This window comes from Lissotriton helveticus, chromosome 3_1 (assembly GCF_964261635.1).
Source record: "Lissotriton helveticus chromosome 3_1, aLisHel1.1, whole genome shotgun sequence".
NCBI classification, from domain to species: Eukaryota; Metazoa; Chordata; class Amphibia; order Caudata; family Salamandridae; genus Lissotriton; species Lissotriton helveticus.
In genome coordinates this window covers 2,089,532,025-2,089,558,721 of record NC_136061.1, presented here as the reverse complement: position 1 = coordinate 2,089,558,721, position 26,697 = coordinate 2,089,532,025, and positions in this window count along the sequence as shown.

Sequence of the window (26,697 nt, the reverse complement as noted above, 5' to 3'; positions counted from 1 at the left end):
GAGTGCAGTCTCTCTCTCTCTCTCTCTCTCTCTCTCTCTCTCTCTCTCTCTCCCTCTCTCTCTCTCTCTCTCTCTCTCACTCTCTCTCTCCCTCTCTCTCTCTCTCTCTCTAAAGTCCCCCTGTTCCCTCCTTCCTTGTATGGTAACGTTGTGCCCCCCCCCCCCGGCACAAACGTAATTGGGCCTCCTCGAACACAAAGGTGTTCGGCAAAATTGACAGGAACTAAAACGATTGTGACTTGCCATATTACTACCTCTCCTTTCTGCAAACGATAGAACCCGAGTTGGTAATGAAGGAAAGGACAGGTAAGACGACTGATGTCCCCTAATCTGGCCTTTTTATAGGGGGACTATAACGTCAATGGTCTTCTGTTTTCCAGCTCGTTAGAAATACAATTCCCAATGCCCAGATTGCCTCACCCCTCTGCACTTAAGTGCGGATGTCCAAAGCGTCCTCGCTTCTCCCGATTGACCCCAGCTCCCTGTCCAAAGCGTCCCCGCTTCTCCCGATTGACCCCAGCTCCCTGTCCAAAGCGTCCCCGCTTCCCCCGATTAACCCCAGCTTCATGTCAGCTACCCTCGAAGAGTAATTGATGACCTTGATTAACGGTCACTCCCCAAGAAAAGCATGTTTTACATCTGCCCCCTCTCCCCCTTCTTCATGACGATAACGCCCCTGCTTGCAAGAGTTAGCCGACCCCGAAGGGAAATGTAAGATTGTCGGTACTTGGGTTAAAAAGAAAAAGGGCGAGTCTCTACATAAGGACTCGATTTTGAGTTTGATATAATACACTGTGTATAAAAGTCCAATTTCTCTCCACATGCGTCACGAATGAACGCCAAATAGGTTTATGAATCCAATGATAATGCCCTCCTACATACTCCATAAGTGATGACTTCTGACTGTGACCGATGAATTTATCCCCCACCTACATAGGATTGGGGACGGAATTGAGATGTATAAATGTCTTCTCCTGCCAGTTTTTCTAAAACTTGTTTTGTACCCATTCAAAGATACAATCACCGGAGGAGAGGAGCTGGATGTGACACACAGCCTGGCCACAGATCATGAAGCACGTGTGACCTCAGCCAAAGGTGGAGCCACAGAGCAACGAGACGCGGGACGAGGCACCACTCTCAAACTCGGCAGATTAAGGAATGAAGGGCTGCCTTGAAGCCCTCGGTTTGCTGATCCACTCGTGCCTGAAGTCCCCGTCCCTTTTTGAGCCCGACTGATGGGCCTGCCTGCTCATCGTCCTTTGCTCCTTTGGTCCCTTGGTGTGCTCAGAGATCTGATCCCACTCCTCCCTCTCTTCCCATGATTATTCAACAACATCACCCTTTTCGCCTAACTTTTGACTATAGAATAAGGTTTTGCCACGGAAGAAGAAAGACACGCAGGTGCCCAGCATGGGGCACCCCTAAGAAAATCAGTTAGGAAACAGGACTGTGATCTAACAGCAGAGGACTGATCGCACCCTGCAACGCGTACGGATGAATCCGAGCTGGACCTATAGCTCCACCGCCGGTGCTGAACAGCGCCAACAAAAGAAGACGGACTCTGTTAAAAAGACATTGTGACGAAGACCCTCCCTTTCTACTCACCCCCTTGACTAATTGCTTGTATCGAACTGAATTCCTCCCTCAACCATTTTGTATTGCTTTCTAAAATGTTTCATCGGTCACTCATGTATTTAGTTTTCCAAAAGTCTCTTATAGCACTGACAAGACCCGAAGGTATCAGAGCACTTTCTACTGTATGTTGATGTCACCGGAGAGAAAGTCAGAACCTGAATCTATAATGTGTCGGAACCTTTTTCTTTATTAACCCCGACTAAGTATTATACCGATCTCTAGACTTGTATGAATAACCCGACAAAATGGAAACTCACTTGTACCGCATTCTGCCTATCGTATCGACTGTATAGAACTGAACTAGCTTATGTAAAAAAGCGGCGACTGTTGAAAATGGCAATATATATGTACATAAGCGGCGTTCATTTGTGTTCACTGTACCCCTTGTTGTAAGCAGAACGGATATCGCTAAACCCTGACTGTATTATCCCGCCAGCATAGACCCATGCGCACACGTACACGACAGCCATATTAGGCACCATGGCCTCTCTGCCCATTTGTTCCCGGCACCCCTCCCCGCGCGCACTGCTCATGCATCGGCCACAAGACCCTCTCCCTCTGCGTGACCCTGCTCTAGAAGTAGCACTCCTGCTTGACCCACACCCCCCATTTCCTCCCAAGAACAACCTTCCCCTCAGCTGACAAACCCCCCCCGGCCGCGCTTGGCCTCTCGACCCGGTCCCAAGTCCCAAGACCAAGCCTCGTGGATATACAGCCCCTTTTCCCTGCCCAGCATAACAAAACCGTGATACACCAGCCGAAGTGCCCAATCTTATCGCCTGCCTAACCTTTGACCTAATCACCCCCTCCTGTCCTCGTGTCCGGTAGGAATGTCCGGCTGAGAGATCACAATCTCTTGTTACATTCAGGAGGGGAGGATGACATCTGAGCGACTGGTATGGGAATAGGCCTGAAGCTGGGATTCCAAGCATGCCTTTTCCTACTTCTAAGCGTCTCTATTGTAATAAGGAATGTTTGTGCATCATAAACATGTGTATAAAAGACGAAGCCTCAGAGAAACCGGTGTGTGTGTGTGGTGGGTAGGGAGGAGAGAACACACCCTGTAGACACCATGCGGATGTTCTAAATGACAGGCTCTCCTCTTAGAAATAAAACTCTATTCTTGTTTTCCTGCTTCCAGCGCCCGTTTCTTTTGGTTTTGTAATTATTCAAGATGGGAACTAAGAGGCGTCCTGCGCCAGCAGCCTGGGCATCAGGAGCATTATGGGCTGACTTTTCCACAGATGCAGTAAATGTACGTATGAATCTAGATGATTTATAAGCTTCTGCATCTATTCTGTAATCTTTTAACCTACACACCACCCTAAACTATATGCAGATTGTTTTCAAAATAGCATAATCTCTGGCATCCATAACACACTGCCAGAGTGGACGAGCTCAGCACTTAAACTGGCAAACCACAAATGGTGCCCTTATGCCGGTGTGGCTCATAGTATCTTTGCAGAGTGGGGTGTACCCTGGCTGGATCTTTTCTTGGCAGCCGAGAACATGCAGTTTCACAATTACTGCGAACTGGAGTTCTTGTTAAGAGGATCGCTAGGGGATTCATTTTCTGAAGTTGGTTGCAGGGATCCTGTAAGTCTTTCCATCCCTGCCTCGAGTTCTGGGGAAGATCAAGAAAGACTGCACTCAAGTCTTATCGATTGCTCAAGATAGACCTAAGAGGGTATGATGCCCTGATCAGTTGAGCCTGAGCTTTTACCCTCTGATCTTTCTATATGTTTGAGAGGACCTCCAGTCTCAAAAACAGGACAGGACTCTACACCTATGCGGGCGGGAAATAGTGGGTGTGATTTTTGACAGCGAGATGTACATTGACCGTATCTGTTTATCTGGGTCGTTGGTTAACATTTTTGAGCTGGTGTGAGGACCGGTAGTTTGATCCCCTGCAGGACAGCTCCTGATATTTTGTAATTCCTTTTATTTTCAGCCCAGCATGGCTTTGCAGTGGGCACAGTTAAAGGTTTTTTGTTGGCTTTATCATACTTCTTATGTTTACCTAACCAATCTTATTTGTTCAAATCACCCGTGATAACATTCCAAAAGGACTGATGCACGTTTCCACTGACTCCTTTCATAATGCTTCAGTAGGACATTAACTTGGACATTTTTGTTCCAGATGATCAAACCCTCGCTCAGCTATTTCCTACAGCTGCTCACCATGAAGATGGCTTTCATTTTTGCAGTTATCTCTGCTAAGTGTGTCAGGGAGCTCGGGCACTAAATCTATTGGTGCTGAGGACTCAGGTTTCCTTTCTGCAGAAGGATGTATCTCCTTTACACTTGGGTCAAACCATCGCTCTACCTGCCTTTGTGTCTCAGCACAAAATTTCTCTAAAGAGGAATGAGCAGTCAGACGCAAAGAGAGCTCCCATCTTCTACATAGGCAGTACTGAGTTGATGGCTTGCTTTTTGTGAAGTGTGCTGAGGCTAAAAAGGATAAGGCGATACAGAAATGAACAATTTACAGTTGGATCATCCTGTGCATAAAGACCTTTAATGCCTGGTGAAGAATGAGCCACCTTCACATGTGGGCCTATGGGCTCATTCCTCTAGATTCAAGGTTGCTTCAACTGCATTGGTGAGGCAGGGAAACTGTTCTAGACATCTGCCAAGCGACAATACATTCACCAATACATACATTCACCAATCGTAACTGTCTCAACACAAGTATTTTATGGCCATTTTGCCTTTGCTGTCCTGCAGCATTTCTTGGTGAGTCCACTCCTCAGATGGTCCACCTTTTGGAAGGGACTGCTTTGGTATTTATTAAAAAGGTTAGTAATCTACAGGTAGAAGTGTTGATCAGAAGAACGGTTACTTGCCTTCAATAACGCTCTTTCTGATGTACATTCTAACTGCAGATGCATCACAGCCCTTTCTGTCTCCCTGTTCTATCCTGTGACCTGCAGTGACTGCTACAAAGGTCCCAAGTTGATTCAGCACACTGTCACATCCAGTCTGTCATGGTTCATAAACTCACAGGGGGCATATATGTAGCTCCACACCATAACTGTTGGGTGGAGAGATGGGGGGAAGAGGCTGTTGCTGATACTGACAGCGTCACCTTCTGGCATGCTGGAGCAGTTGCTGTTAAAAATCCAGGTCCAGTCTGGTTCCTAGGATTATTTAAAAGGGGAGGAATTTGTGGTGAGATAAAGTTTATTCCAGAAAAAGCACCACAAAAGGCAAGTAACTTTAAGTCACAATGGATCAATGGTTGTAAGTGACTGGGCAGTGGGTGTTGGGGTAGCACAGTATTACTACAAGCTACATTGGTGGACCAACTAGAAGTTCTTACTGGGCATGTTGTTTCTTGACCACCAGTCGCAAGGGACCATCAGCACAGCTGCACCAACAATACCTGCAAATCAACATACTGGAGCAGATGGCAGTTCAGCTGGAGCAGCAAGCGTTTCATAGCCTCATTTGCAACACAGCCATTACATTTCACTTTCAACCCTTGAGCTGATCGACTGACCTAGCTGGATCGGTGGTCTAGTAGTAGTCTAGCAACAGAGATGATTTACTTGATTCTAGTACCTATTAAAAATTTCCCAATATAGCAGAGTCTTCACAAGTAAAACATTTTGTTTCTTTCTAAATTCTTGCATCCTCCAACTGCATGCAGTCTCAAAAATATGCACTATGTTCTTTAAATCCAGCATTAAACAATCTGTCCCTTAATTAAAACCTCTGTTTGTTGACTCTCCTTTTTTGTTCTCTTTTAAATGCCCCTCTGCTTCCTTTACATCCCCTGCAGGCCTCCCACAAGAGAATGGCAAGGTCAAAATATACATACACTATTGCACACTCAGCAGATGTAATATTCCTGACCAAAACCCTACCGCCAGTAGCTGTTTGAATGGAAGCTGCTGATTTCCATTTAGAGACCGCTGAATCATACTTCGATGGCTCCACTAAAACCAACGGATGACATGCATCTTTCCTCTTGGCTCATGTTATTTTTGCCAAGGGCTCAAGGGTATTTCTGATTTTACTGTCACATTCATGAGTAAGACAGTAACAAGAACTCACCTACGGTTGTATAGATTCAGAAGAGTAAAAAGTCTCTTGCAGGTTTCCCATTCGCATGTTGCAGAACGCCGCGTCCAGTCAGATGTGGAGCTCCCTTGCTGCTTGGGCCCTCGCGGTGACCCTTTTGGGTTTCCTCCACTCTCCATGTCTCAGGTAGTGCTGGACATGAAAGCAGCAGCTGGGTTTCAGAGGGCGGCATGGCTCAATGGATGTCAAAATGGGGCTTCTTCGAGGTGGAACAAGTACCAGGAATTTTCAGAGTGGGAGGGAATTCAGACTTCTAAAAAGGGAGCCCAACTGCTGCTTGGAGGAATGATCCCAGATGATTCAGCTGTGTTGTGTTTATATACTTGAGGAACAATTGGATCATGTTATGAAAGAGAATGGCTGCTGATGGGTTTAGGCGAGTGATGATGTCAGAGATGGATGCTTGTTTCAAAAAGTGTTTGGCAGCTTGACTTTACAATAGGTGTGAGGGGAGTGACTGTGATAAGAGTTGTGAGGTGTGCTAACAGAGGAGGAATTCTGCCAAGGAGATATAAGGTCACCGAAGAAGGCAAGTAAGGAAGTAACTTGTGAAGAGGTTCGGACACTGATACGTTAAACATTCAACAGTATCACTCTTACTTTTAACATACTGCAACTTGTTACCTTTCAGGCAAACAAAATATATTCACGATCTTATGCACTGTTGAGACGTAAAGGCCCTCTGCATGATAATGGACATGTTCCCCTGCCCTGAGTGCCCTAATGCTTATTGTTACTGTCATAGGTATTGGCCACAGAAACAACTGAGGTAGCCGATTCTAATAACTTTTCTTACAATAGCACACAGCAGAAGATGCAAGCTAATTGTTTAAGAAACTTTCCCCCTATTTCCTTAGAGGAAGTTATTGCCTTAACAAATGTGATCAAGAGTGGTAGCCCTCAGGACATTGTCCCCGCCCGTATTATGCCCATGCTGGCTGAAATCCTTGGCCCAGAAATTCAGAAATTAATCAACCTGTCACTAAGTACAGGAGAGGTTCCGAGGGATTGGAAAAGGGCATTAGTAAGACCGTTGAGAAAAAACACCGCCATTCCTTGGACAGATCTTACCAACCTACGTCCTATTTCTCTTCTTCCCTTTATGGGTAAAATGATAGAGAAGTTTGTTAACAGCCATCTGTCCAGATACATCGAGGAGACACATGGACTGGATCCATCCCAGTCGGGTTTCAGGCCGAGACATAGCACCGAGACCACCTTGCTGTCAGTCGCAGACGATCTACACATGTTCCAGGATGGGGGCCATTCTGTTATCCTGGTTCTGTTGGATCTGTGTGCGGCGTTTGACACCGTGTCACATGACATCATGACCACCAGGCTTGTTAACATCGGCTTGGAAGGTGGAGCTCTGGCATGGTTAAAGAGTTTCCTGACAGATCGCACCCAGACAGTCACCTTGGGTGCCTATCGGTCAGAGGAGTTGGGGATATCTAAGGGGGTGCCACAGGGCTCTTGTTTAAGCCCTACCCTTTTTAATATCTATGTGGCCCCCCTAGAGAACATCATGAGATCCCATGGGTTCATCCCTATGTCATATGCGGATGATACCCAACTCCTCTTTCCTTTTAAACATCTCACGGATAATGTCAGGAACTCTTTTTCCTTGGGGATGAAGGCAGTGGCCCACTGGATGGCATCTAACTTCTTGCAATGCAATGTTGCAAAAACAGAGGTGATGCTGTTCGGTGAGGCAAAACTCCTATGGTCCCCAGACTGGTGGCCGCAAGATCTTGGCCCAGTCCCAGAGCCAAAGCAGGTGGTTAAAAATCTCGGTGTGCGCTTGGACCAGGAGCTCTCCCTGAAGCAATATAGTAATCAAGTGGTAAGCTCCTGCTTCCATGTCATCGGTATGCTGAGGAAAGTCTTTCCCATGCTCCCTGACTCAACTAGGAGGACGCTAGTGCAGGCCCTAATACTGAGCCGTCTGGACTACTGCAACGGGATGCTCCTATCAGCAAACGAGGGAGTTATTGCAAGATTGCAGGTAGTCCAGAATACTGCGGCCCGTCTTGTCCTAAACCAGCCCCCTCGTACTTCATCTAAACCTCTCCTGAATACCCTGCATTGGCTCCCCATTAAACAAAGGGTGAAGTATAAGATAGGTTGTATCATACATAAATGTCTTCAGAATAAAGGCCCAGTGTACCTAAATGACAGATTCTCCCCCTATAAACCTGTAAGATCCTTGAGATCTAGTGAACAAGTTCTATTACAGGTCCCGAGAGCCAAAAAAGTCAGACAGGGTGGCAGAGCCCTTTCAATTGCCGGCCCTATGCTGTGGAACAGCCTCCCACTCTCTTTGAGACTCTGTCAGGAATATCTCCCGTTTAGAAAACAGTTAAAACCTTTCTATTCCAAAATTAGTGTAATTTTGTATACCTACTGTTATAAGCTGGAAGGTTTTCAAAGGCGCGGAGATACTCCTCTGGGAGGTGATCCTAGCGCGTTATAAACCCGCAAATAAATAAATAAATAGGCAAACACGGATCATGTGTGTGCCCCATGATATGTGTGTCTCATGAATTATGGTCTTGTTGGACCCTGAGGGTCTCCCAAAGCACTGTGCGGAACCTTTGCTGTGACCCTGTATGCCAGGAGGGGCCGCTGTGGTAAGGACAGCCTTGCAGTGAGGGTCGGTGCCTCGGTTGGTAGTGTAGTGGTAACCCCATATGCCAGGAGGTGCTGCCAGTATAAAGAGTGAGGTGAGAATCGGGTCCTGCTTCAGAACTGTGAAGTCGTGTGACCTGAAGGTCACAAGGAAGCACTGAGAGTTGCCCCTGACCTGCCCACGTGAACTAAGGAGGACACCGTGTGTGTATTTCCACATCACTGTGACCCAGATGGGGGGCATCAGAATCCATCCCCTGTTGGGGAGCGCAAAACTTACCATGCAGGAGGAGCACCACTGATTGCTGCCAGAGCTTACCGTGTAAGCTCAAAGGACAGCTCGAGCTTCCACGGTATTGCTGCGGCTACTGCATGCAACCACTCACTGAACAGGACCAGAGCCTTGTGAGTGCCCATGGACAGGGCACCCGCTGAGATTCTACATACTTCCTGGCTGCTGGAGTGTGTAAGATTGGTTACAGGCCTACCTGACCCCAGGGGATTTTGCTGCTAGGAGTTCTGTGACACCAATATACTTTTGACTAGTTTCTAAGAGTTGTAGTGGACTCTTGAGTTAAGGCCTCCAAGTGCACATTCCCTGGATGCAGCCACCAGTGATTAGGGAATAAAACCGATCACTTTATGAAGAGCGGGTAGGACAGGGGTTTGCCATTGAAACACTAGAGCCACGACCCTCATTGTGATGAAAGAGTACCACCTTCACCAGGAGTTAAGCTGCAGGAATGCAGTGGTGGTAGCATACCGTGTAGTGATCAATAAGAGTGAGCAGGTCCCTTTTAACCTGTGTCACTGGAGTGAGGCCTGCAGGCTCACTCTCCTTTTCAAAGTTCTGCCGCTGTGTGCTTAATTCCCCCCTTGACATACTTCAGTTGGATGTAAACTACTGCGCAGTGTAAGAGTGGTGATTCTACACTGGTTGCGTGAGAAGGGTACAGTAAAGGGATAGAGCAGTGGTGTGCAGTGTGTGTATTATGGGGGCATGTACTGGTTGTAGTTATACCTTTGAGGAGTACATTACATGAGACATATAGTGGTGCTGACCCCAAAAATTGTCATCTGTCAAGCAGCCAGACATTCTGTGTGACGAGGGGAAGCTCTGTACTACTTCTGCCTGTGACCAGGACTGGGGGGGGGTTTAAAGACCTGTAATCTCCCTGCTGGGTGAAGGAACATCACATAGAGAAACCAACACAACTTGCTCTGAAGCAGCACCGCCTGCCTATCCAATCAATCCAATCAGTGACACTTATAAAGCGCGCTACATACCCGTAGGGTCTCAAGGCGCTGGGGGGGGGGGGGTGCCGCTACTGCTCGAACAGCCAGGTCTTCAGCTTCTTCCTGAAGGAGAGGTGGTCTTGGGTCAGGCGCAGGTCGGACGGGAGGGAGTTCCAGGTCTTGGCGGCCAGGTAGGAGAAGGACCTTCCTCCTGTAGTCGCTCTTCGGATGCGGGGGACGGCGGCGAGGGCGTGGTTGGCTGATCGGAGGTGGCGTTTGGGAGCGTAGAAGTTGACTCGGCTGTTGAGGTAGCTCGGGCCTTGGTCGTGTAGGGCTTTGTGTGCGTGGGTGAGGAGGCGGAAGGTGATTCTCTTGTTGACGGGGAGCCAGTGAAGGTCTCTCAGGTGTCCGGAGATGTGGCTGGATCGTGGGATGTCGAGGATGAGTCTGGCTGAGGCGTTTTGGATCCGCTGGAGTCTCTTCTGGAGCTTGACGGTGGTCCCGGCGTAGAGGGCGTTGCCGTAGTCCAGTCGGCTGGTGATGAGGGCCTGGGTGACGGTCTTCCTGGTCTCTGTGGGGATCCACCAGAAGATCTTCCGTAGCATGCGTAGGATGTTGAAGCACGCCGAGGAGACGCTGTTGACTTGCCTGGTCATGGCGAGGGAGGAGTCCAGGATGAAGCCCAGGTTGCGTGCGTGGTCCGTCGGTTTGGGTGCGGTGCCCAGGGCGGGAGGCCACCAGGAGTCGTCCCAGGCGGAGGGTGAGGAGCCCAGGATGAGGACCTCCGTCTTGTCCGAGTTCAGTTTCAGGCGGCTGGTCGTCATCCACTCGGCTACCTCTTTCATCCCTTCGTGCAGGTTGGCTCTGGCGGCGGCGGGGTCGTTGGTCAGGGAGAGGATCAGCTGGGTGTCGTCGGCGTAGGAGATTATGCTGAGGTGGTGTTTGCGTACGATGGCCGCGAGGGGGCTCATGTAGACGTTGAAGAGGGTGGGGCTCAGGGATGATCCTTGGGGGACGCCGCAGATGACTTCGGAGGCCTCTGATTTGTATGGTGGTAGGCGGACTCTCTGTGTTCTTCCGTCGAGGAAGGAGATGATCCATTCCAGCGCCTTGTCCTGGATTCCGATGTTGCTGAGGCGCCGTACTAGAGTGCGGTGGCAGACCGTGTCGAATGCCGCGGAGAGGTCTAGGAGGATGAGGGCCGCTGTTTCTCCATTGTCCATCAGGGCTCGGATGTCATCGGTGGCGGCGATGAGGGCGGTCTCGGTGCTGTGTTTGGCTCGGAATCCGGACTGTGAGGGGTCGAGGGATCCGTTCGTCTCGAGGAAGGCGGCCATCTGCTTGTTGACGGTCTTCTCGATGACTTTGGCTGGAAACGGGAGAAGCGAGATGGGGCGGTAATTCTTGAGGTCGGTGGGGTCCGCTGTTGGTTTCTTGAGAAGAGCGCTGAGCTCGGCGTGTTTCCAGCTTTCAGGGAAGATGGCGGTGTCGAAGGAGGTGTTGATGATGTCTCGCAGGTGGGGTGCGATGACAGCGTCGGCTTTGTTGAAGACGTGGTGAGGGCAGGGGTCGGTCGGTGATCCGGAGTGGATGGAGTTCATCGTGCGGATGGTGTCTTCGGTGCTGATCGGGGTCCAGGCGTGGAGGGTGGTGGTGGGGGGGGGTGGCTGGTCGGTCGTGGTGTGCGTTGGTTGGTTGTTGAAACTGCTGTGTATGTCCGTGATCTTGTTGTGGAAGTATGAGGCGAGGGAGTTGCAGAGGTCTTGCGATGGGGTGATGTCGTTGTTTCCTGCGCTGGGGTTGGAAAGCTCTTTCACGATGTTGAAGAGTTCCTTGCAGTTGTGTGCGTTGTTGTCCAACCGGTCCTTGAATGCTGTTTTCTTGGCGGCGCGGATCAGCTGGTGGTGTTTCCGGGTGGCAAGTTTGAAGGAGGTCCTGTTGTCCGGTGTCGGTTCCCTTTTCCAGACTTTCTCGAGGGCTCGGCAGTTCTTCTTGGAGCTCTTGAGTTCGTCGGTGAACCATGGGGCCTTCTTGCTGCCGGGTCTGCTAGGCGGGGTCCTCAGCGGGGCGAGTTCGTCCGCGCAGTTGCTGATCCACTTCGTGAGGTAGTCGGCGGCCTGGCTGGGGTTCGCTGAGCTGGCAGGAGGGTGTTGGCTCAGGGAGGTGGCGAGCTGGTCTGCTGTGATCTTGTTCCAGCTTCTACGGGCGGTCTGTTGCTGGTGTTGGTGGGTCGTCGTTCTCTTGAAGGTGAAGTGGACGCAGCTGTGGTCCGTCCATTGAAGCTCTGTGGCGTGGCTGAAGTCGATGTCTGCGCTGGATGAGAAGACGGCGTCGAGTGTGTGTCCGGCGAGGTGGGTGGGGGTGGACACCAGTTGCTTGAGTCCCAGGTTGGCGAGGTTGTCGAGCAGGGTGCTGGTGTTGCGGTCGTTGTTGTTCTCCAGGTGGAAATTGAGGTCTCCCAGGAGGATGTAGTCAGCGGAGGGGAGGGCATGCGGGCTGACAAAGTCGGCGATGTCCTCGCTGAATTGCGTGCGTGGTCCAGGGGGTCGGTAGATCAGGGTGCCTCTGAGGGTGGTGTTCGGGTTGGTGTGGATCTGGAAATGCAGGTGTTCGGCGCTGGTCAGGGTGTTGTCGGTGCTGGTCGTGAGACGGATGGTGTTCCTGTGGATGATGGCGATGCCTCCTCCCGTCTGGTTGGCGTTTCGGTCCCTCCGGACGATCTTGTAGCCCTCTGGGATAGCGATGGCGATGTCGGGAGCTGAAGAGGCGTTCATCCAGGTCTCCGTGAGGAAGGCAACGTCAGGGGCTGTGGCGTCTAGGAGGTTCCAGAGTTCGATGGCGTGTCTGTGGACGGAGCGGGTGTTGAGCAGGATGCACTTGAGGTGGGTGTTGCTGGAGTTCGACTTGGCGGGTGCTGGTGCGGGGCTGGTCCGGTTGCAGGAGAACCTGCAGGCGTGGCAGCTGAAAGGTCCGTGGGTGCGTCTTGGAGTGGCTTGATGGCATTCTGGGAGTCGGTCGGTGTTGAGAGCGGTGAGGGTGGCGGCGGAGTACGTCAGGCGGGTCGGTCGGGGTCTTCGTAGGCCAGGGGTCCTGGCACTGGGCGCGGTCCAGGCGCGGACGGGCGCAGACGGGCTTACCTTTGGCGCGCCTTCGGCGCACAATCGGCGCGCCCGCTGCGCGAGACCGCTGCGCGTTCGCACGGTCGCCATTTAAGGCGAAGTGCGCGGGTGGGCGGAGCAGCTGGGAGGCGGGAGCGGGGAGGGTTACAGAAGGCAAAAAGGGGCGGGGACAAGCGGCGGTGGCGGGAAGGGAGGGCGGGGGGCGTCGAGGTAGGCGGACAACAAGGAAGGAGGGCAACACGGAAGAAAAATAACAATACAGTACAAAACAGGCACAAATGAAAGCAAAAACAGGGAAAAAACAAGTTTATCCCAGACAAGCACAAATAACCGTCAAAACAAGAAAAACCACTCGCAGCGGCGGCAGCCGGCAAACGAGGCGGCAGCGAGGCAGAGGGCGGCAGGGGGCACACGCAGCAGCTGGTGGCCGTGCGGCGCGGGGGTGTCCCACAAGTGGGTCACACTCACCTGCGTCGCACGGTCGCCATTTAAGGCCAAGTGCGCGGGTGGGCGGAGCAGCTGGGAGGCGGGAGCGGGGAGGGTTACAGAAGGCAAAAAGGGGCGGGGACAAGCGGCGGTGGCGGGAAGGGAGGGCGGGGGGCGTCGAGGTAGGCGGACAACAAGGAAGGAGGGCAACACGGAAGAAAAATAACAATACAGTACAAAACAGGCACAAATGAACGCAAAAACAGGGAAAAAACAAGTTTATCCCAGACAAGCACAAATAACCGTCAAAACAAGAAAAACCACTCGCAGCGGCGGCAGCCGGCAAACGAGGCGGCAGCGAGGCAGAGGGCGGCAGGGGGCACACGCAGCAGCTGGTGGCCGTGCGGCGCGGGGGTGTCCCACAAGTGGGTCACACTCACCTGCGTCGCACGGTCGCCATTTAAGGCCAAGTGCGCGGGTGGGCGGAGCAGCTGGGAGGCGGGAGCGGGGAGGGTTACAGAAGGCAAAAAGGGGCGGGGACAAGCGGCGGTGGCGGGAAGGGAGGGCGGGGGGCGTCGAGGTAGGCGGACAACAAGGAAGGAGGGCAACACGGAAGAAAAATAACAATACAGTACAAAACAGGCACAAATGAACGCAAAAACAGGGAAAAAACAAGTTTATCCCAGACAAGCACAAATAACCGTCAAAACAAGAAAAACCACTCGCAGCGGCGGCAGCCGGCAAACGAGGCGGCAGCGAGGCAGAGGGCGGCAGGGGGCACACGCAGCAGCTGGTGGCCGTGCGGCGCGGGGGTGTCCCACAAGTGGGTCACACTCACCTGCGTCGCACGGTCGCCATTTAAGGCCAAGTGCGCGGGTGGGCGGAGCAGCTGGGAGGCGGGAGCGGGGAGGGTTACAGAAGGCAAAAAGGGGCGGGGACAAGCGGCGGTGGCGGGAAGGGAGGGCGGGGGGCGTCGAGGTAGGCGGACAACAAGGAAGGAGGGCAACACGGAAGAAAAATAACAATACAGTACAAAACAGGCACAAATGAACGCAAAAACAGGGAAAAAACAAGTTTATCCCAGACAAGCACAAATAACCGTCAAAACAAGAAAAACCACTCGCAGCGGCGGCAGCCGGCAAACGAGGCGGCAGCGAGGCAGAGGGCGGCAGGGGGCACACGCAGCAGCTGGTGGCCGTGCGGCGCGGGGGTGTCCCACAAGTGCCTGCTTGCCAAGAAGACCAGTGTGCCATGTGAGGAAGAGGAGAGCTCTGGAGGGAGTGAGGTCCAGTAGGCAGTCCTGCAGAATGGACTCCTGGTGCGAGGTTCAAGGAGACAGATGCTACACCGATTGGGTCATTGCCTTTGTGAAGCTTCACGTTGGCTACCCCCATATGCCAGGAGAGGGTCGCCGTGAAAATAGCTGCACGCAGAGTGCTGTACAAGGAGAGTAAAGCCTGTGCTGCACCTTTGCGGTGACCCCATATGCCAGGAGGGGCTACAGTGGAAGATACTGCCAAATAATGAGGGCGAAGCCTGTGCGGAACTTTAGCTGCAACCCTGTAAGCTAGGAGGGGCCACTGTAGTACGGACGACCCTTCAGTGAGGGACGATGTCTTGGTTGGTATTGTTGCGGCAACCCCAGTAGGCTGCCATTATAAAGAGGGATGTGGGGATCAGCCCGCTTCTTGAGAACTGTGAAGTTGTGTGACCTGAGGTCACAAGGAAGTATTGAAGATTGCACCTGACCTGCCCCTGTGAACTAAGGAGGACACCGTGGGTTTATCTCTACATCACTGTGACCCAGATCAGGTGCAACAGAATCCATCCCTCCATCCCCTGTTGGGGAGCGCAGAACTTACCATGCAGGAGGATCACAGCCGATTGCTGCCAGAGCTGACCATGTGAGCTCGAAGGAGGACGTGCACTTCTTGGGTGCTGTTGCTGCTCCCGCATACAGACACACCGAACAGGACCAGAGTCTTGTGAGTGCCCATGGATGGGGCACCCGCCGAGATGCAGAATGTTTCCTCGCTGCTGGAGTTGGTAAGATTGGTTACCAGCCGACTAGGCCCTGCGGGACTTGCTGCTAAGAGTGTTGAATCACCAATGCACTGTTTTCTAAGATTTGTAATGGACTCGAGTTAAGGCCTACAAACGCACATTCCCTGGATGCAACCACCAGTTAATAGGGAGTAACACTGATCACATTATGAAGATAGGTGGGACAGGGGTTTGCCAGTGAAAAACTAGAGCCACAACCTCTAGGGGAAATGTGTTATTTTTAGTACATGTAACCTTTCTTTGAATGGTTAGAGTTAGAAATATAATTCTTCTTTTTACTATAAAAATACGTATTTTTCTGGTTATTAATTATTTGGCACTGCTGTGTGCTCTTTGAGTTATGAGTCATGTTCACTAAACTGTATTCACCCACCCCTCCCCGTAGAGGGAGCCTTTAACTGCTCATCCACACCTACCACTGAGAGTCAAGTGCAGAAGGGGTACTTGGCCCAGTTGCTCAGGATCCATAGTAAGTCAGGCCCCGGGACATCAGGAGTAAAAGGCCTCAACCACCACAGTTGGGCCCAGAAACCCCTGCATGCACCATGGCACTCTGAAAGGGGTTCTCACATGCATGCTCTAAAATGTCTTTCAGGATCAGAACTAGTTTATTGTCAAGTAAAAGAGATGCGCTACAGACCTGCCTATGGCCGCAAGGTCATAATGGCTCAGAGAGCCAGGGACTCACCAAGCGTTTTAGACTGGAGCCAATGGGGAGGTCCAGACCTTCGATTTTGTTTATCCTGACAGAGACCAGCTGACAGAGGAAGTACAGATGTCTTTCAGTGACCATGAGTAGAGGAGGGGGTGGTTCAGTTTAACAATACAGGAGAGCTCCCTCTGTATTGCCAGGTGACTGCTTTCTAAAAGACCAAGTGTTACTGATTCACAAATGTAAATTTGTTGGAGGTGTCAGAGATTCACACATTTGTCTGGTATTGTAAACCACACTAACTAGTTTTCTCTAGAAAGAAAGATTTCTTGTACCATGCCATATTGTTTTTGTTAAATTAAACGAAGCACTGCTCTTTGATGTTAGGTTGGAGGGAGATGTGCTACTGGCAGTGCTGAACTGTAAAATGTGTAAATGGAAAATTGACCTAGTTTAAAATCCCAGCTTCCCTAATTCGCCGAACTGTAGGCGTAGGGGGTTACTTCAATGTCCATCATCTGTCAGAAGTGAGAGCACCTTGTGCTAACTGGGGCTGGGGTGTGCGCTGTAAAGAAAACTCACTCTTGAATGGTTAAGTAGACTGAAATATTGCTCTATAAATAATAAGAATATTGGTTTTATTATAGTCCACATAACAAACTGACTGGTGTCTGGCTCCTCATGGGGTGTGTCTAGAAAACTCAAATGTTCATGTATAGTAATAACTACTTTTAATAGCCACCCCTCACTGTAGTGACATCGCCTAATACTCTACTTTAAAAGGTCTCCAAATGTTCAAGAAGTGAATCTTTTGAATGGTAAAAAGTATTACATTCGCACACACCTGTTGCTGATTCACATGCCAATTGCTCCAGTGGCTTCTCCTGCTTCGGCTCTTCCTAGACAAGGCCCAGACTCGCGCTTTCAGTTTCTGGCTTGCCCACCCCACAAATAGTGAGTAGAATTAGCTAACAATTCTTCCCCCTGTTAAGGGGCCATGTTAGACACGCCTAGCTGTGATCTTACCACCAATGCTGTATGCTTCACTCTCTTAAGGCCTCTCCCCAGGCAATCTTTCCCTTGTGTGCCGCAGGTTGTTTGTTTGACAAGGACCGAAAGATAAAGCTGCTGGATGTGCTCCTCGTGCAAGTCATGTGATGAGCCAGACGAGCTGAGCTCATTCCGGAACCGCCAGTCACTGAGCAAATAAAGTCAGATAACCCGGGGCCACTTTAAGCAGCTTTTGACCAAATCCTTGTGGCAGGCGCCACAGCCTGTGCTGAGCCTCAGAGGTAAGGAGTGCAGCTAAGTAACACACTGCTACTGCAGCTGAGGGATACTCTTGGAGATGTATGCCAGGGAGCTCGAGAAGTTAAAGGCCTTCTTCTCCCTTACCATCACTACTACTGGTCAGGCTCCATCTCTCCATGGACTGGAAATAGGACCCTGCCTGGTTGGTACCACGCCTCCTGCTTTTGAATCCCATCCCTTCCTTATCAGTTCTCCAGTTCTTTGTCAAGAGCCCTTGACATCTTTCGCTCTTAAGGTGTGACATTTTCTTGTGTGTACCTCGTCAATGGTATTTATTGCCATACACTTAGGTCAAGGGATGCCCGTCATTGATGAAGGCGGTAGCGTTCGTTTTCTTCGCACATCAACTCCACTCCTGTCTTTCGCACCACCACTGCTCACTTTTTGGGTGCTGAGCCTTTGGATTTGGCAATGCTTGTTTTCTTTTCTTTTTTTGCCTTTCTCTGTTTTGGCAATGACCATTTAGAGATAGCAGCTCATGCTTGTACATGTGTGCAGATGGATGAGTTGCCAACTTGTTCTCTTTGTGCTTTGTCAAAATCCATGATAGGAAGTAAATCCACGGGAGGCCATCTATACATAACATTTATTTGTAATCCATCTGTCTATCATAGAGGTTTTTTTTTTAGTTTAATCATCTTTATTAAGAATAAAGTTACAAAGAAATTAATAATCAATGTAACATATATACAAGAAGAAAGCATCTGAACAATAACATTTACTTGTAATTCATCTGTGCATCATAGACTTTTACAATTTTGAAACGTTAACTCTCTCTGCCTTCAGATATTTTTGTCAATAGAAGTATTACCTTAAAACGATCTTGTGAGTTGCAGCCTACATGTGCCCCAGATTGCAGTGAGCAGAGTCCAGGAAGTGGTAAGGAGACAGACTAGTGCTGTCTCTACCCAAGACAAAAAGTTGTTTAAAAAACGATTTTCACTTTCTGTGTTTAATGTCTATGCCTGTGGTTGTTACAGTTAAAAATTGTAGTTTTAGCCTGCCTGTAATTGCATATTTTATCACCTGTGTTGTATTTTAAATTTGTGGTTTTCCCTGCCCATGATTGCCTCCATTTAGTGTGTTGAATTGTGGGATTTGCAGTCCAACCTCTGTAGTTTGTCCCTCTCATTCCTTGGTGACAAATCTGTTTTCCCTCCAGATGTCTCCTTTGCTCTGTACTTAGACCTGTGTGCTAAAACAGTGCACCCCAGCCACCATTTTGTGTTCACAAGCCAGTGAGGCCAGCCCCCCTGCCCCCCCTCCCAGCAACAGGGATTTTCTACATCAGAGGGTGCTTCTGTGAGCTGTTTAAACTGTATTTACTGGGGCCTGTGCACTTCGTTTTTTGGCCAGCAGGGGGAGTAAAGCTTTATTCAAACAGTATTGTTAGATTTCGAGTTAGTGAAGCCTTTACCTGCAGAAGTCCAAAGTTGTGGATTGAGCCTGTCTGTCTCCTAGGAGATTCTGAACAGGAGAAGCAGCTGTCCAGACCCCACCACCAGGCCAGAAGACCATTGGCTATTCAGCTACTAGGCAAGTCTGAGCCCTCCTCTCACACCTGCCAAGGCCCCTTAAGGCCTCGCTGGGTGCACCCCAAATCATTCTCCTCCATCTTGTGAGTTGTAGCCTACATGTGCCCCAGATTGCAGTGAGCAGAGTCCAGAAAGTGGTAAGGAGACAGACTAGTGCTGTCTCTTCCCAAGACAAAAAGTTGTTTTAAAAAACGATTTTCACTTTCCGTGTTTACTGTCTATGCCTGTGGTTGTTACAGATAAAAATTGTAATTTTAGCCTGTCTGTAATTGCATATTTTATCACCTGTGTTGTATTTTAAATTTTTGGTTTTCCCTGCCCATGATTGCCTCCATTTAGTGTGTTGAATTGTGGGATTTGCAGTGCAACCTCTGTAGTTTGTCCCTCTCGTTCCTTGGTGACAAATCTGTTTTCCCTCCAAATGTCTCCTTTGCTCTGTGCTTAGACCTGTGTGCTAAAACAGTGCACCCCAGCCACCATTTTGTGTTCACAAGCCAGTGAGGCCAGCCCCCCTGCCCCCCCTGTCCCCCTAGCAACAGGGATTTTCTACATCAGAGGGTGCTTCTGGGAGCTGTTTAAAGTGTATTTACTGGGGCCTGTGCACTTCATTTTTTGGCCAGCAGGGGGAGTAAAGCGATTTATTCAAACAGTATTGTTAGATTTCGAGTTAGTGAAGCCTTTACCTGCAGAAGTCCAAAGTTGTGGATTGAGCCTAGCTGTCTCCTAGGAGATTCTGAACAGGAGAAGCAGCTTCCAACTCCCTGGCCAGCAAACCTTGTCTGAGGTCGCTGGGATCTTATATGGTCTGCTAGTGGTTGGCACATGTGTATACTGATTGTTGGTTGTATCTGGTGTTTCTATTGGATTAGGGTTAATGCCCTCATTGGTTGGGTATTTGAGGGTTCTGATTGGTTTCTCGGTCTGTCATTGTAGGGTTGGGACTAGGGCTAGGGTTAGGATTTCTATTGGAAGTAGGGACTAGGGCTTCCTATGTTATTGGTTGTTGGGAGTAGGGTGAAACTAGGGCTAGGGTTAGACCTTTAATTGGAAGTAGCTATTTAGGGCTTCTGGTGATTGGTTGTTGGACCAGTTGTGGGACTAAGAGTAGGGTTAGGCTTTCTATTGGAAGTAGGGACTAGGGCTACCTGTACCATTGGCTGCTTGTAAAAAAGAAAGTTTTCCCTTGGCTATCACACTTATATTATCATGCCCATTGGCATGTGTTTCCATCCAACTAATAGGCCACATATATTGCAATCTATCCACACAATTGTTATATCATTAAAAATTTTTTTTTTTTTAAAAAAGGCTTTGTTACTTTAGTACAAAATTGTTATGCAGTTTTACAGAGAGTATTTCATAGTTGAAAGGCACAATCACAATATGACATTTTACAATACGGTTTTAAAAAAAAGACATTTCATAAACACAATATCATACACTTCAATGATTAAAAAGGCGCAAATGATCAATATTTTGCGCTGGGTTATAAACAAAAGAAAATCACATCAAGGGAGAGACATACAAAAGACATAAACAATTAGTCATAAAAGGTACACACCTGAGACCCTAATATTATCAAAATCTAAACCTAGGCCCGTTATTTTCTGGACTCCAGGGTAGATTGGTTCTCTTGATTGTGTGAATGCTGCGTCGACGCGTTTCGATGGTTATTTATTGATATTCTGCCATCTTTTTCAAGACTGTGTGATTAGTCTCTCCTGGGGGCTGGGCACTGGATCGTTGCCACTGACAGGAATTTTCCTGGGAATAAACAATATACTATCAGAGTTTGTACATGGAGATACAAATATCATCCTAAGTTTTTAATTTACATGTTTTCAAACATTTCTATGAGGTTCCTTGTTCTCACTATGCTTACGTATCTTTAAATACCTCTCCAAATAATCTGTTGCTCCATGCTGAATGGGGACCATTATCCTATGGACCAGACTTTCTTTTTGATATGACATAGGTCTATGTGTAGATCGTAGAATGGGAGAAGTTATAACCAATGTTGTGGGATACAGCGTTTACGCGGGGAGCTCAATTCTGTTCTGTTGGATTTTGAGCTTTGGGCTTCTTTGGGTTTCTTTGGCCTACCAACAGTCTATCTTATCTCAGATGTCAGTTCTTACATCGTTTATTATATAGGCAAACCTTTTTTCTGTTTTTACCTGATCACATAACAGTTATTATCCTCAGCAGTTGTTTCATGACTTCAACACTGCGGGTGTATATTCCCTTTCAAGGCTGCATTCTTCATAAAAAAAGGATGCACATATTAATTCCCTGTTATTACTCAGCTTGATAAATATATGTTGTGGAATGTAATTAAACAAGTACCTTATGGTAAATATGTTTATTCCTCGAATCCGTCTGTCTTTGAATTTCTTTCGTTTCATGCACCTTATTACCTAAAACATATATTTTATATATTTATATATTTTATTTTTTACTATCTAGGGTATGACTCTGTTCCGTAGATTGCGATGTAGATCGTTGTTATAGTTGTTATAGTTAGTTTCTTACCAGTTATCTTTATATGATGGTATTACTAATTGGTATGTTGTCTGGTGGACTCTAGATCTTTACTCTGGGTTTCTCATCCTATAAAGATGCCCGCGGCTTCTATCTGAAAAATATGTTTAAGGGATTTTATTATATGTGACTGTCCTTCCATTAAACTAAAATTGTGGCCCAGATGGTTCCCCAGTCTGGTTTCCCAATCTGACCCCCGGACCATACCGTGTTGAATCTGGTAGATTACTTGATAGGGAGTGATTCAGCAGTCTGTCTCCATGGGATAGTTCTTTATCTCTAAATAACCTCCTTGAGCAGTCTTTAGTCTGGAAAAGTTTAAATATAATGCAGGGACTTTTTATTAGTCATGCTTTCCGCATTTTAAGTGTTAAAGGCGGTCGGGGTGGGAAAGTTATCTTACCGGCTATCTTCTCCAAAGTAGCGTCTCACTCCCTTCTCAAACAGCAGTCCTGGCGTCTTGGCTAGTGGTCCCGGCAAAAACAATCAATTACTGCCGTCCCCGTTGGAATTTAAACTTATTTTGCGACTCTATCATTGGCTGCGTTTTGATACCTGACAGCTGATTTTACTAATTGATGTTCCCGGCGTTTGTGTTAAGCCGCCCATTTCTTTGTTATTTTAACTGCGGCACGGGTTCCAAGCCTCATTATCATTCTTGCGTTTCAAGCCTCGTTTTCAGTCCAGGCCGTGATCTTGGCCTTACTGTGCTACCTTTCTGAGCGCGTTTCACTGCTCTCTCGATCGCGGCCATGTTTATTTATTAATAGACCTATCATTCCTAATCCGGGCACATTTATATCAATGTCTACAAGCCACTGTATGGAGAACTATACTATTTCATTCAGGGCAGTTGTATTACGAGTGTAGATTTTATTAATTTAGACTCCGAATTATTATTTATTTATGTATATCCATCTTTTCACAATTACTACACATAAAATTATAAGCTGATATTTTCGAGGGTTTATATTTGGACATATTGAGTTTAAATAATTAGGTTCTATAGGATTTGTTTATTTATCTTGGTTGTTGTGCGTATAAGTACTGTCCAATGACAACGGTTGCGGATTCATATCGTCATTACATCGTTGTCATTGGACACTTTCCTATATCATATTAGGGAAATCTATGTCCAATATTGCAATAGATTCTTACATATCCCATTCATGGTTGGTGTATTGAAATGGGGTTGCCTTCTATTTCATGGAGTGGCAGAAGTTCTCCTTGACTCTTGCCTAAATGCAGCTCGAGATATGGTTTTCCTCTATATTTGTTCAGGCACTTATTTCTCACTATTGATTGTTTGTTACTATTGTCATCCAGTCCTCCCTTGAGTTCAGACCTCTCTTAATTGTGTCCAGGTGGCATATAAACCACTGCTCACGCTTTTTTCTTAGGGCTTCTAGGTTGCCTCCCCTCCTGCTGATGCTTACTTTCTCCAAGATAAACCATGAGAATTGGTTACAATCATGGTTATTTGTTACTAAATGATCCGTAAGTGGAGCATTTTCCTTTTTGTTTTTAATTGCTGATCTATGTTCTAGTAATCTTATGAGTAATTCTCTCCCTGTTTCACCTACATAGCCCAGCCCATATGGGCAGATTATGAGGTAAATTACACTTTTACTTCTACAGTTAGTCAGGCTTTTTGGAGTCATTGTTTTGCTATTAAAATTTAAGGTCTTACTTTCCATGCAGTTTGGGCAGATTGAACAAGATCCGCATCTATAATTGCCCACTGCCCGTCCTTCTCCTGTGAGAGTAGTTTGAAAAGTGGTGTCTTGGTTATTATACGTATGCACCAGGGCAGTGCGCAGTGTTTTGTTGCGTCTGAATGAAAACCATGGCTTGGGCATAGGTGTTTCTAGATCGCTATTTAAAATCTTTCAATTTCGATTTACAATGTTCTTGATTTTATTGCTAAGGCCCGAATATTGACTCACGAAAACTATTCTATTGTCTGTTTTGTTTGTTTTTTGTCTATTGGTATCTAACAGGGCATCTCTATTATAAAATCTAGCTCTTTTTAGAGATTGTTTTACCAATTTTTTTGGGTATCCTCTTTTACGCAATTTCTTGTCCATTATATCAGCATGATAATAAAAATCATCCAATGTTGTGCAATTGCGCCTAAGTCTTAAAAATTCACCAAAGGGAATGTTGTCCTTTTGTGATCAGGGATGATTACTTCGATATTCAAGCAGGCTATTTTTATCTGTTGGTTTCGTAAAAAGTTCTACGTTCAGTGTGCCATCCAGTTCTTTTATTTTTATATCCAAAAAGTCTACACTGCTATCACTGTAGTGGGCAGTGAATTTCAGATTTTTGTCCCCTAGGTTCAGCCACTCTAAAAAGGAGACCAGATCCTCACTGGCACCGTTCCAGACAAAGATTATATCGTCTATGAAACGGTGCCAGTGGGCCACATTCTCAAAGTATGGTGCCATTTCATTATAAATGTGTCTCTGCTCAAAGTTTGCAACATAGAGACATGCCAGGCTGGGGGCACAAGTGGCCCCCATGCTGGTCCCTTTAACCTGCTTATACAGGCTTTCCTTAAACAAGAAGATATTATTCTTGAGGACTAACTCTACGCATCCCATAATAAAGTCTTTGTTACCGCCATTAAGATCTGCCTCCTTCAAAATGGAGGATATCACTGCAATGGTATCATCCTGTGGAATATTTGTATACAAAGCTTCGATGTCCAAGGTGAGCAGAAGCTGGGTCACCTTATCGAAGCTTTGCCCCTCAAAAATCGAAATGGTATGGGCTGTGTCTTTGAGGTATGATCTTTGCGCCTGTACTAAAGGACGCAAGAAATAATCTGCATACTTACTCAAAGGTTCCAGTAAAGATCCCAAGCTGCTCACAATTGGCCACATTGGTGGATTGGATGTACTCTTGTGGATTTTAGGTAATCCATATATAGCTGGAATTATAGGATTACTATTGTGTAGGAATTTATATTCATCCTCGCAGATACAATCGTTTTCCCTACCTTGATTGAGGAAATTAGAGACATCCTTTTTTAACCTGTCCACCATCCTGAAAGAGGCAGGGATATAGTGGTCTGCAACGTCCAGTAGGAACTGCATTCTTTTGTCATAGTCTGTACTATTGAAGACCACTATACCCCCCCATTATCAGCCGGTTTTATAGTTATCTGATTACAGTCCTGCAGACTCTTTAAGGCTAATCTTTGACTTGGAGGCAAATTGTTTGTATAGCCCTGGTGTGAGTTTAGGCAATTTCTAATCTCAATCTCAACAACTCTCTCAAAAAGTTCAACATTTTTGTCTACCTGGTTGAGGGTTGGTGTAAATATTGATTTGGGTTTGAAACCCGTGATATTTGGTCTTGGTGTATATTCCCTGTCTGCAAAAAATCTATTCAGCCTCACCTTCCTAAAGAAGCTTCTGGTGTCTTTTTCTAATTCAAATTTGTTAGGGGGGGCACCTGGAGCAAAGCTAAATCCATATTTAAGTACTTCAATTTGGTCAGTGGTTAGTATTTTGTCCGAAACGTTGAGGATTGGGAGATCATTTACCTCCAATACCTCGCATTCCTGGTTTTTAGGTAATTTGGAGTTCCCTGGTTCTGAGGTTGATGGTTTCTCATCGGCTCTTCTCGTGAGAAATTCCAATAGCCTTTCTGTCCCCTGTAGGGACGTCCTCCTAAAAAAGGTTGGGGATCTTTTTGATAATTTGGGACAGGCCTTCCTGTTTGTTCACTCCCTTGTTCTTCATCCTCACTTGACCCTGAACTTTCTGAGAAGGTAATTCTTTTAGACCCTCCCCTTGAGTATACTTGTCTGATGTTTTGGGGTTTTTCCCACCTCTGATCTCTTTTTGCCGTGTAGTAGTCTTTTTTCAGGAAGGGATACACTATCTCTGCACTAAAGTTTTCTATATCTTTTTTTAGTTTAGTCGATTTTCTATGGGTCAAATACTCATGGTATCCATCTATATCTTGCGCTAGTTCTTCTAATTTCTTTTTCGCATCCTCCACTACAGAAGTTTGTCTGAAAGCAGCTTCTAACTCTTCTATTTGTTTCCGTTCCAGAATTATCACTTGTTCTGCGGTTTCTATGATTAAAATTAACCAATCTCTACTGCATCGGTTAGCACTATGTGACCATATTTCTAGAATTTTTTGGTCATCTGTTAACAGCCCCGGCTCATTCCTAATGAGCAGTCCTAGTGGTATTACCCCTGCTCTAAGGTATCCCATTAGAAATTCCGCGTGGAGTTCGGTTCTAACTAGTTTCTTCCTTAAATTCAGAATTTTTAGTAGTTCATCATGGCCATTTTTGTTGATTACAGTAGTGCCTCCCGTTCTCGGGTGCTGATTTAATAATTTGTAAAATTGGTCCTCGGTAAACCCGAAGGTTTTGAAATTATCCATGTTAGAATTAATTTCAAATACCGGGAGATACAAGTTGTAGTTACAGTAAAGAGACCAGTGAATGTGAATTATTTCAACAGGTCCTCTGTATGACAACTCTCCAGTTCAAAAGAACTGTACTGACAAATGCTTACATTTTTTTAGAGAGACCCCTTATAAACCAGGGGATTGGAGTACTTGAAACAGTAAAAAATAAAGTTTTCCCTTGGCTATCACACTTATATTATCATGCCCATTGGCATGTGTTTCTACCAACTAATAGGCCACATATATTGCAATCTATCCACACAATTGTTATATCATTTAAAACATTTTTTTTTAAAAAAAGGCTTTGTTACTTTAGTACAAAATTGTTATGTAGTTTTACAGAGAGTATTTCATAGTTGAAAGGCACAATCACAATATGACATTTTACAATACGGTTTTAAAAAAAAGACATTTCATAAACACAATATCATACACTTCAATGATTAAAAAGGCGCAAATGATCAATATTTTGCGCTGGGTTATAAACAAAAGAAAATCACATCAAGGGAGAGACATACAAAAGACATAAACAATTAGTCATAAAAGGTACACATCTGAGACCCTAATATTATCAAAATCTAAACCTAGGCCCGATATTTTCTGAACTCCAGGGTAGATTGGTTCTCTTGATTGTGCGAATGCTGCGTCGACGCGTTTCGATGGCTATTTATTGATATTCTGCCATCTTTTTCAAGGCTGTGTGATTAGTCTCTCCTGGGGGCTGGGCACTGGATCGTTGCCACTGACAGGAATTTTCCTGGGAATAAACAATATACTATCAGAGTTTGTACATGGAGATACAAATATCATCCTACGTTTTTAATTTACATGTTTTCAAACATTTCTATGAGGTTCCTTGTTCTCACTATGCTTACGTATCTTTAGATACCTCTCCAAATAATCTGTTGCTCCATGCTGAATGGGGGCCATTATCCTATGGACCAGACTTTCTTTTTGATATGACATAGGTCTATGTGTAGATCGTAGAATGGGAGAAGTTATAACCAATGTTGTGGGATACAGCGTT